Genomic DNA, 12,500 nt, shown 5'->3' with positions numbered 1-12,500 from the left:
GCTATTTCGCTAGCAAAAACGAAAGCTAACTTATTTGCGAAACAGCGCCCCCGCCACCACGTCGGCGCAATGCCGCAATTGCAGTTAGAAATGACAGAAATCCACCGTAGAAAATACGACCGTCAGAGTTTTGTTGAGAGCTGGAGGCGGCAAGAAATATGACGGAGGCGGCCGCCTCATAATTCTCTATGCAGGAAAACCCCTGCTTGACACAGATCATGAACAAATTATTTCGTTTTCTCCTGCAGCTGGGCATCTACATTCTCTAATCCCCCATTGTTTCAATTCATCTGGTGCCTACTTGCGGACAGACTCACTGCGGGACACACCTCCTCCGCGATCACATTCATACATTTATTGACAAACTTCTTTGCATTTAACAATAATAATTGCTTGTGCACTGTTGGTTAAAAACCCTGCATTCTGAATCAACTTTTCTCTTTACCAACCGTTTGGCCATTTTTCATCTCTCTGAATTTTCGTTCTAGCTCGCGTGCACCTGCTATAGATCCGCATTCTGTGGGCGGGTGAAACTAACTAATAATGTTATTAATGAAAATAGTTTATAACTAAGGGACATTTTAATTTGAAAGCCAACCTTTAATATCAAATACAGATATGATATGATTAAAACATATATTTAAAGTTTAATTTTCAAAATATGTTTCTGGCATTGTTGAGAGTGTGTGGGGGCGATGTTGTTCAAAGGGCCGGTCCAAGTGTGGGGGCGGGCCGTAGTTTGGGGACCCCTGCCCTACAGTATAATAATAATAATAATAATAATAATAATAATAATAATAATAATAATAATAATAATAATAATAATAACCTTTATTTGTATAGCACTTTTCCTGCAAAAGTTGCAGCTCAAAGTGCTCCAATCATTATATAATCATCATATAATTATTTAGTAATTTAAAGGCAATATTAAAAAGATGGGTTTTTAGTCTTGACTTAACATATTAGCTGAGGTTGCATCCCTAATATAAACTGGCAGTGCATTCTACAATCTGAGTGCATAAAATGAGAATGCAGCCTCACCAAATCTCTTCTTTTGTACATAGCCAGCATCAGAAGACCTGAGAGCTTTATCGGGCTGATATGCTAGCAAAAGGTCTTTCAGATATTCTGGTGCTGTGCCAGTGAGAGTTTTATAAACAAGCAGAAGGATCTTGAAATCTATTCTGAACTCTATTCTGTTCAGGTTCATACACCTACAGTCTGTCTTAGTGTTCAGGTTCATCCCTCTCCCATCCCTACAGTATGGTAATTGGTAAATGGACTGCACTTATATAGCGCCTTTATCGAAAGCGCTTTACAACGGCCTCTCATTCACCCATTCACACCCACATTCACACACCAATGGCGGCAAGCTACCATGCAAGGCACCGGCCTGCTCACTGAGAGCAATTTGGGGTTCAGTGTCTTGCCCAAGGACACCCCCACACGTGGCCAGCCAGGGCTCGAACCACCGATCTGCCAACCTTGCGATCACGGCAATCACATCCTGTATTATTCCTGAGTTACAGCAATCACATCCTGTGTTATTCCTGTGGTTGCCAGAAAAAAGACTCCAACGTGACCCCCAGGTGCCAGAAAAGACTAGATACTCTGATTACAGAGCTCTGAAGAACATCAAAAGTGACCCTGTGGTGATGTGTTTCCATGCCAACAGTAGTTCATACTATAGTAAATCTAATCTAATATTCAGATTGAGTAGCAAACTACAAAGGAATTGAGTTCTTACGGTGTTGGAAATCCTAGCGGTGGTATTTCAACGGTATAGGTATAGGGTGACACGTGTGGGTTTCCACCTCCACCTCCTCCTCCTCCTCCACCTCCACCTCCACCTCCACCTCCACCTCCTCCTCCTCCTCCTCCACCTCCACCTCATGGTCTCTCATGGTCTCATGGTCTCTCATGGTATCATGGTCTCTCATGGTATCATGGTCTCTCATGGTCTCTCATGGTCTCTCATGGTCACTCATGGTCTCTCATGGTATCATGGTCTCTCATGGTCTCTCATGGTCTCTCATGGTCTCATGGTCTCTCATGATCTCTCATGGTCACTCATGGTCTCTCATGGTCTCTCATGGTCTCTCATGGTCTCATGGTCTCATGGTCTCTCATGATCTCTCATGGTGTCATGGTCTCTCATGGTATCATGGTCTCTCATGGTCTCTCGTGGTATCATGGTCTCTCATGGTCTCTCATGGTCACTCGTGGTCTCTCATGGTCTCTCATGGTCTCTCATGGTATCATGGTCTCTCCACCAGACTCTCATGGTCTCTCATGGTCTCATGACCTGGTAGATCTGCTGTTTAAGCTGCAGTTAGAGAAATGTGTTCTACAGTGTTCGCTTCCACACATTTTCTGAAAGCATGGCTAATTTTCTCTTAACTCTAACACAAATCCAAAACCTCACACACAAAACTCTAAACTCCAACACAACTCCAACACAAATCTCTTGCAAAAGCAAACACTGCATTCAAATGTTAATGTTATGTGTTCTCAAAAAGAAATTCTGTCGTCAAATGACACACACACACCATCAAATAAATAGACACTTCTAACAACCAATTGAACACCGATGTGCTCAATGGAAAACACTATGATCAGTGGAAAACAGTACTATGATAAGATTATCAGTAGGCCTTTTGCATTTTCAGTGTTACACTACATACAGTAGCCTGTTACAAACTGTTATGCTTTCATACTCAAATATAAAACACACAAATGCCCTGATATGCCCTGATATGCTTCAGCAGCTATATCACCATGCGACCTCCATTGCTTATATAAGGGGAATGTGCTCATACACCTTCTACCATATAACCTCCTCTATATGGTTGAGAAATGGAGAATATGGTTGCAAACCAGAGCAGCCCGGTGGAAATGTACGTGGTCCCAGATGGCAACATACCTGGGCTGCTCTGGACTATCCATCTGCTCAGCTGGGGTGAGGATATTGTGTCATGTGTCCAGGAAAGTGATGAGATGGGCACTATTGTAGGGGCAAAGGGTTGAATGGTGATGGAGGACGTCTTGGTGATTTATAGCTGAGCACATGGTGATGTTCCCCCTCGATGGCCAGGAACCTCAACAACGTCACGCTGGACGATGACGTTCCTTCCCCGTTGCCGCCTCTTTGCTCTCCTAGGTCGTAGGTAGGGATGCTCCGATCTGGATTTTTGGGGCCGATACCGATCACCGATTTTTTTCCTCAAGATCTACCGATACCGATCTTTAAAAAAAATACATAACTGTATGCCTACTGACTGGATAATAGCCTACATATATTTTGCTTTTTAGACAAAAGTCTTGATCCATTAGGCACCAAGCAAACGCAGACCCAAGTCAGTCGATATGGCTGTATAAAAGACATCATAAACGTGGCCTTCATGGTTTACATACGCAGGGGTGCAAACTGGCGATGGTCCAAAAAGGTGACACTTTTTTTTTGTCCGTAGATGGTTAGCTCTATCATTAACAGTCTAACAATGATGCGCGTGTAAGTAGCGATGGCCCTGACCGTAACACCCGCATAATTAATGTAAGCAGGTTTCTACAAGTTACATTTAAGACCTTTATAAGAACACTTTTAATAGATTTGAAGACCTATTGACAGGGGTGCACATAACTGGTGCGCCAGTGCGCATGCGTCGGCAAAATGCATGCTGCGCGGCAGATCAGCCGCATGAAGGCGCTTTTGCGCACCAAAAAAAAAAAAAAAAAAAAGTTGATCACAAAAAATACATCCTCTACCATGGTTGAAATTGAGGACAGTGATAATTTACAGCAGTCAAGAGAGCAGTGATGATGACGATTAAGCTTGTAGCATAAATAAATGCTTAGGCTGTAACTTTTTGTTGAAAAGTTGATTTAAGTGTTTACAGAACAGAGCAGTGCTTAAAGAGATGTCAGTTTATTTCAGTGTGTTTAAAGAACAGACATTCAGTTAGTGCTTAAAGAGATGTCAGTTGATTTCATTGTGTTTAAAGGAGTCTGACAGAGTTTCATGCTTAAAGAGCAGTCATTTGATTTTGCATTTGTTTATTTTGTTTTGCACACAATCATTTGTTCGTTCATCTTTATGAATAAATGTCGTTTTGCTAATATAAGTTATCCATGTATCCCTTTTTCATCCATCCTGTGGGACGGGTCGTGACTCGCGAGCTCGGGGAGCACCAAGCAGCATCCCTAGGTGCTCCTCTGAGCCCTGGCCCCAAAAAGTTATGTGCACCCCTGCCTATTGAGCAAGTATTGGTATTAGACTCACATTCATTGATTCTTTTCATTAGCAATGCTGGGTGATCTGTTCTGTTGCATATAGAACAATGATAATGTTGCATATAGAACAATGATAATGTAAGTTAGCCTACTTTATCAATTCTTGATTCATTGCCATTGCTTCTCAACACAATACTAGATATAATAGCATAAATAACAGAATAAACTCACACACTTACTTACACTGCATAGCCTACATACTGAGATATGGCACACACACACACACACACACACACACACACACAAACACACACACACACAAACACACACACACACACACACACACACACACACACACACACACACACACACACACACACCTCTCACAGGAGGGCCACACACACACACACGTACAGCTACACACACACACACACACACACACACACACACACACACACACACACACACACACACACACACACACACACACTATATTTACTAAAACACACACACCGTTGCTACCACTGCAAGTTTGAAGAAATTATAACTTCACATGCCTACAGTCGAATCGCCTCCTACGGCGATTATCGTATCGTGGCCTCTTGTCTTATCGTTTCACGTGGCAACATATCAGGGTTTTGGGCGCAGCTTAACTGACGGTATTTAGTGATCGTTAAACTGTTGTTTATTTTTCGTGTTATGAAAAAAACCGAGTCGGCGAGTAGCGTAGTTCTAGGCTGAGTTCGTAAATTCGCTCTGAGAGCGCCGGAGGGCACACTGGGCTCAACGTCATAAAGGGACCAAGTCATTTGATTGCATTCCATGACTGCTGGTCAGATTTCCAGAGCGAATTTACGAACGCAGCCTAGAACGACGCTACTCGCCGACTCGTTTTTTTTCATAACACGAAAAATAAACAACAGTTTAACGATCACTAAATACTTTATGGATTGGATTCACCATTCTCTTTTGCCATAGACTACTATTTGGTAAGGCTTTTGTAAATACTTTTGTTTTGGGACGTGTTTGTGTTTGGGGCGGTATGATCATCTAATTATGTGTAGTTATGTGTTTCTAGCATGTCGATGTTCTATCAGGTAAATTCGCTAGAACTAACCTCATGACATTTCACAATCACAAACATATATGTACAGAAACTCACTAAAGTATAAAATACCGCTTCTCTTGAAATCACTCTCCAGCTCCTATGACGCTTAGAGGTCAATGCATTTGTTTTTTTGGTGAACTACCGTAATAACCCTAAATGGTTAGAGAGTGCAACTTCTCTGCTTTCAGAAACTGTTGTTTTTTCCCCGATTGCACATATAGTTCAAGAATTACGATAGTTTGAACGAACCCTGTAAAATCCTGTTGAGAAGTTATCGCAACATAGAAATAACGTTTTCCCACAATAAAATAACATAAAAGATCGGCTTTTGCGATCGGCCATTTTTGCCGATCACCGATCGAGTCATTTGGAGTGAAATCGGCCGATTTAAATCGGTGGCCGATAAATCGGAGCATCCCTAGTCGTAGGCTTAGTTGTCCTCTTGCTCTTGCTCCTCCTCCTCCTCCTCCTCCTCCTCCTCCTCCTCCTCCTCCTCCTCTGACTCTCACACATCTCGCTCTACCTTTCTGCAAAGTTGGTGTTGGGCGACTATCAAAAAAACAAACTTTGTCGCCGAGAGGCTAAGTAGGGGAAAAATACCTGCCCGACGCGCTGGCTGTCAATGAATCACTGTTTCCGAAAGTACGTTTGGTATATTTATTGTAGATAAAAACAAAGGGTGAAACGGTATCACAAAACATTAAAAACAGCGTCTCAAGATTATCAAACAGTGACTTGTTAAAGCGGTGTTAAAGCGGTCAGCAAAAGTAGGACTTCCCCACTCACCCCCTCCTTCCATTCACACAATTCCGACAGGTGAACAGCTGGTTTCACTACTACTAATGACGTACCACCAACACCACGTGATTCGAATCCCTGCATGTGACCCACAATCCAACAGCGAACAACAAACAACAACAGACAACAGTACAACCCATACCTGGCACCTACATTCCGGGCCCTACTTATTACAGTTATTACACATTAATAATTAACAATACATTACAATTTTCTTTGCAATTTCTTTTGCGCAAGGAGTTCATAGTCCGTTAATCCATTATAGATCTTGATCCAATCTTCTTGAGTCGAGTCAAGTCTAGGACAGAGGTTACTAGCACTTATCCTTTCAGAGTGAACCAAGTCAAGTCAAATAAATAAAATTAATCCGAAGTTACGACAAAAGCTCCGCCGACTCCTGAAGAAGGCAAATCTTGGTCACAGGCCTGCAGAGACAGCTGGTCCGGGTCTTAATCATAAAGCAATGCTTCTGGAACTGTTCAGCTGGTCCTGAACTCCTCAAGTATCTTGGCCAGACTCGTTTTGGAAGCCTGGAGCTCGTCATTGTCACGGAAAGACTTCTCAAGATCCTTCTTAACCCTATTCAGCTGATTCTGGAGCTTTGCATTAGTTGCCTCAATGGACTCCTTCTCAGAAATAAAAGCACTGATTTTAGCAGACATCTCAACCTTTTCTTTGGTTACCATCTCTGATTAGGCCCGCAGCTGAGTGATGTTCACACAGAGGTCTTCTTTTTCCAAGCTCAAAGACTGAAACCTTGCATGTAACTCAGCATTCTTTGCATCAAGGGATTTCTTTGCCTTTCTGGCTGCATCCCTCTCCAACACAAGGTCTTCCTTCTCAGATGTTAGCCTCTCTGTGCTTTGCTTGAGCTCCTCCTGGAGCCCATTCCTCTCTAGTTTGCAGGTCTTCTCATACTCCCTTGATAGCTCCTCCCTCTTAGTCTCCTGCTGCTGAATCTCTTGCTGGTACTTCGGGAGGACCTCATTCTTCTCTGTATTGATGGTAACTACAGACTGCGTCACGGGACCATCACTGCCATCTCCCCCAAGTGGTCCGTTTACAGTCCACCCAAGCATCGTCTTGACTGCATAAGGCCCTCCATCCACACTCCGGATGACTTCCAGGGGTTCCAAGGCTCTAGGAACATTCATGCCTATCAGAATCTCCACGTCTGCGTCTATCTGTGGCAGGTAGACATGTTTCAGATGAGGCCATTTTTCTAGGTCTTGCTGCCGTGGGATGTTGCTTCTATTAACCGGCATCTTATGTTGTGCAAAGATTTTTGGCATTTCACAGTACCAGTCACTGTCCAATCCAGCGACTTCCAAGTCAGATACAATGCAACTGTCAACCACCTTCTCTTGGCCCATGGTGCGCAAACGGATCCTTGTTTTTCTCCCAGAGAGATCCAGTTTATCCATCAGACCCATTGTGCAGAAGGACGCCGAACTCCCTGGGTCTAGAAAGGCGTAGGTTTCCACTGCCCTTTGACCTTTACTTGATTTGACTTTCACTGGTACGATGGCAAGCTTACAGTTTTGGTCACCGGCCCCAGTGAGACCACTGGTTTGGACTTCAACTAGAGCACTGTCCACTGCTCTGTCCGAGTTGCTCCTGCTTTTCTCTGCCTCTGCTCCATTCTCCGTATAGTGGATGTGAAGTATGCTAGGGTGTCTTGAACCACATGTTTTGCAAGAGAGACGATTCCTGCACTCTTTGCTGATGTGCCCAGTGCACAAGCAGCCAAAGCAAACTCCATTCCTTTTCAGGAAATCCATCTTCTCACTGTGAACTTTACTCTCCAATAGAGTGCACGACTCCAGCGTGTGTCTGCCCTTGTTGCAGTAAAGGCAAGCCTTGTCAGGACCATCCTTAACCTGGTTTTCTGGTTGAGCCTCTCTTTCAACTGTCGTAACAGTCGTAGCAAAACTACTTCCTCTATCCTTTGAGCGAGGCCTAGGTTTTGTTCTGCCACTTTCTTTGATTGCTACCATGGTTGGTGCATCTTGTATGTCTCCGAATACAGGGTCTGTAGCAATCTTCGCTTGACGGTCGATAAAAGTCACAATATCAGTGAACATAGCTCTTCGGCGATGCTTTTCCTGGATGTCACATGCCACTGTTCGCCACTTGTCCCTCAATTTGTAGGGCAACTTCTTGATCACAGTGAGCATATTCGCAGGTGTGTTCAAGTCACATAGATTATACACATCCTTCATGGCATTGCAACATCCACGCAAGAACAGGCCGTATGATTGTAAAGCCTTCCCATCCTCCGACTTAATTGATGGCCATGAAAATATTTTGTCCATGTAGGCGGATGCTATAACATGATTATTTCCAAAGTGTTCATGGAGTAAAGCCTTTGCTATAGTGTATCCAGTGCCATCAGTCATGTGTTGGCAGCTTCTGACTAGCTGCTTTGGCTGCCCCCTGGTGTATTGCTCCAGGTAATACAGACAATCAACAGCATTGTCGGTCCTCCCCTCTATGTATGGTCTGTTCAAATGACTGCATAAAAACATGGTATTGCAGAGGGTCGCCATCGAATATTTGGATGTCTCTTTTAGGCAGTGAAGCAAGACATTGTTGATGCACCAACATTGAAGTTATTTCGTTTTGTTTTTCCATTATAGACAATGTTGTTCTGTTCACTGCTGCGGTTCCTGGAAAAAGGTTGTACATCTCTGTGAGGAGACAATGGAGGCGCTGCAGCCTTTGAGACCGTGCTCTGTGTCTTTGTGAGCGCTGAAGGCCCCTGGTGGAGATATTTGGCTCCATCAGATTGCCTTTGCTTTGGGCTTGAGCCTCCACGGTGTTGATTTATATCTCCAGGTTGTCCTCTTCCATCCTTTCCATCTTTATGTGGCGTAAAAGTATCTGCATTAATGTTGAGGCCCTTTTCAAAGTAAGATTCCATGCCATCCAATTTCCGAGAAACAGCACTCCGCACGCCTGATTTAGAGGCTCTTAAAACATTCACCTTTGCCACGGATGCGGCTATGTCTGCTTCAAGCTGAAGTTGTTCCTTTCGTTTTCTTATTTGCTCCTCCTGTTCTTCAAGGACGTGCTTTTCCTTGAGCAACTTTTGCCGAGCAAGTAAAGCAGCTACTTCAGCCTCGGCTCTGAGACATGCAGATGCAGTTGAGGAAACATTAGATCTTGAACGGTGGTTCCTGCTGCTTTGATTTGATACGCTGTCCCATGGTGCAATTTCATCCTGGGTGTCATGTTGAAGATTTTGATGAAACTGAGGCTCTTCTCCATTTTCAACATCCTCCTGTGCTCCATTTTTCTCATCTGAAGCCTCCTCCTGCTGGGGCCTTTCAGTATTAGTCTCTGACGGAGGTTTGCTTGGAGGTCTTCTGGTTACTAGGAACCAGGTTCTAACATCCTCAATAAATCCTTCATTGTGTTCATTGATTTTGGAGAACCAGTCATTTTGGGTTTTTTGTTCATCAGTTGGGATTAAGGCAGTGGCGGATACAGAAAGTGGCTGATGGGTAGGCCTGGAAAAATCTGGGTAGGCCTGAGTGAAACTCATCACCGCACGTTTTAGACCTATGTATGAGCAGCCAGATGGATGGAACACAACTGGGCTCGCGATCATAGGCGTCGATTTATGTTTCTGCCCGTGGGTGCTCAAAACATTTGGGTACGACCAACACGCATGCACACACACGCACACACACGCACACACGCAAAATATTCGCAGGGACTGGAGGAGATCACTATGCAGACCATGAAACGAACGGAAAATAAATAAAGTACCTGTCTACCCAGAGAATGCAACGGACAGCCAAACAAGTTATTATAATACACACACGCAAGGCATTCAAGCGCACGCAATAGTCAATGAATTAACCAATAACCATCAACTATGGAGGACCAAGTATAGAAATTGTAATAAGAAATGCCTGTATTATCATTTGCAAGCTTTTAACTGTGGGTGTTGACAGTCCAGTGCAAACCGAAAGCTCAAGTTGAATCATACATGTTATGTACCTGGCTCGGACCAGTTGTGGTGATCCATCATTTTATTACAAAACTTAACGCTGCTTATTAGGGGATTTACGTAAACTGGTGTATACACATATATTGTTGTGTAAAGTTGTGTGCTTCTATTGTATTATATTATTATATCCAGTGAAGGCATACACAATGTTGTTCCACACAAATGTTCCCCCTCTTCGTTTTAATCTTGGAAAGTCTCATAAAAAATATACTTCACCGAACTATTACAGCGCTGTCTCGGACTCTCCGCACGTCGGCGTGTGGCGTCATCATCTGTTATTGTGAATAAATAAGATTTCTAGACAAGGCCTGGTCCAAACTTTCATTATTTTCACTGACTTCCAGACGTGGCTTTTTAAGAAAGCGTGACAATGTTAGCTGTTTAGCCATCGTAGCGCGCACACTGAACAACTGGTCAAGGTCAACTGAACAATCAGAGTAAACGTAAAAGAGGAAGCAATGTAAACGTAAGAGAGGAAGTTGAATATTATTAGTATTAATACATACTTTTAATCATTTCCAAGACAAAACTATTCACATTACAGTTAGTTAGTGAAAATGTAACTTTTAAAATATTTTATTATTAAAAAAAATGTATTTTTATGAATCTGACTGGGTGGGCCAGCTGTCAATCTGGGCGGGCCTAGGCCCACCCAGGCCCACCCATAGATCCGCGCCTGGATTAAGGGCATCAGAGAGTCATGCAATGCAATGGTATTTTCAGATAATTGTATCAAAACATCAAGTTGTGCTTTAACCCCTGAAACATTTTCATCATCTTTCATAAGCTCTTTGAGAGACAATATCAGAGCTTTTATTTGGTGCACTTTCCTTTTACGCTCCTTCTGGATTGACTCGATTTTATTTGCCAGGGCCTTCTCAGTGATAATTATTTTCCTTTTCTCCTTTTCAAGTTTGCCAACAGTTGAACCAGCCTTTATTTCACTCATTTTGAATGCGCAAAAAAAATGATCGCAAAGAGAATCCAATGCAAAGCCAGCCACATCAACAGCCACAGCAATCATATAAAAAGGCAGCGCATATCCAGCCAAAAGGGCATCAAACGGCGGTCCAGACACCGCATAAACCCACGCAGCGACAATCAACACACCAACACGACAACGCCAGTTTCCACTCAGCAGTAACCCGTTCAAAAACAAATCAATTTAACAGCAGAACGAAACAGGTTACATACCGCTGGTCACAATGCAATGTTGTCCGGCTGATGCGCTCTCAAGCGGTGAGCTCTGGGTCCCGTGTGTTTGATTGATTGATTGAAAACTTTATTAGAATGTTTGCAGAAGTAGGTACATGAAAGTACATATTACATACAAGGTCAAACTAAGAGGATAAAAACCCAAGAAAGCCACTGGCTTATTTCAATTGGGGTCCTTGATTTTCAATTCATCGTTACATGTAAGACAGACATAAGAAAAGAACTAGTACTATCTACATGATAATACAGACAAATAACTATTACTATCTACAAGATAAACGTACATCCATCATGGGAAGAACAATACAACAAAACATAAGGTATGTACAGCGGGTAGGACAGGTGGGGACATACACCACAGGTGGGGGCGGGGGACAAAACACAAAGTATGTACAGTGGGTAGTTCAGGTCTTTTAATCTGATTTTTGTTTTAGAGGGTCCAGTTACGGATTGCAGCCTCCTGTAAATGTTTTTTGAGAGTGGTTTTGAAGGTGGGCAGTGTTTTGCACTCCTTTAAGATTATAGGAAGGGCGTTCCACATCTTTACTGCATAGTTTGCAAACGAGTTTAAACCCTTGTTTGTGGTGCAACGCGGTTGAACGTGGTTCGTGGAGCTTCCTCTGGTGTTGTAGGTGTGGACGTTGTTCACTTTTTGGAAGTATGTTGACAGGTACTTGGGTGTCTTTGTGGTGTAGCGTATCTTGAAGACTAGGCCCAGTGCAAGCTGCTGCACTCTGTCAACTACTCGTAGCCAATCAAGGCTCAAAAAATGAGCAGCGGTTAGATGTGTCCTAGGGTTGAGGCCTAGCAGAAGCCTAACCAGTTTATTTTGGGCTGTCTGGAGTCTTGTTTTATGGGCCTTTGTGGTTCTATAGTACCATGATGTTACGGCATAGTCGAAGTGACATTGAATGAGAGCTCCTGATAGGGTCCTCAGTGTGTTTTTACTGACAAGTGAGGATATCCTGTACAAGAATCTAGTTTTATGGTTCACTTTTTTGATTACTTTTGCTGCCATTTTATCTCCGGAAAGATTTGCCTCTAAGATGGAGCCCAGGTATGTAATATCCTCTTTTCTTGTGATATTAATGTTACCCACTTTTATTTTAAAATGTTCAGCCTTTCTGAGTT

At 43.1% G+C, this 12,500-nt stretch overlaps 1 protein-coding gene across 1 annotated transcript in view; it reads left to right on the top strand.

The window, feature by feature from the left end:
- Nucleotides 1–12,500, top strand: part of itga8 (integrin, alpha 8) — a gene marked incomplete at both ends in the record, with an annotated part of 48,250 nt that overhangs the window by 26,228 nt on the left and 9,522 nt on the right.

This window comes from Nansenia antarctica (assembly GCF_963989245.1).
Source record: "Nansenia antarctica genome assembly, chromosome: 10".
Lineage (NCBI taxonomy): Eukaryota > Metazoa > Chordata > Actinopteri > Argentiniformes > Microstomatidae > Nansenia > Nansenia antarctica.
This window is presented reverse-complemented; position numbering and strand designations above follow the sequence as displayed.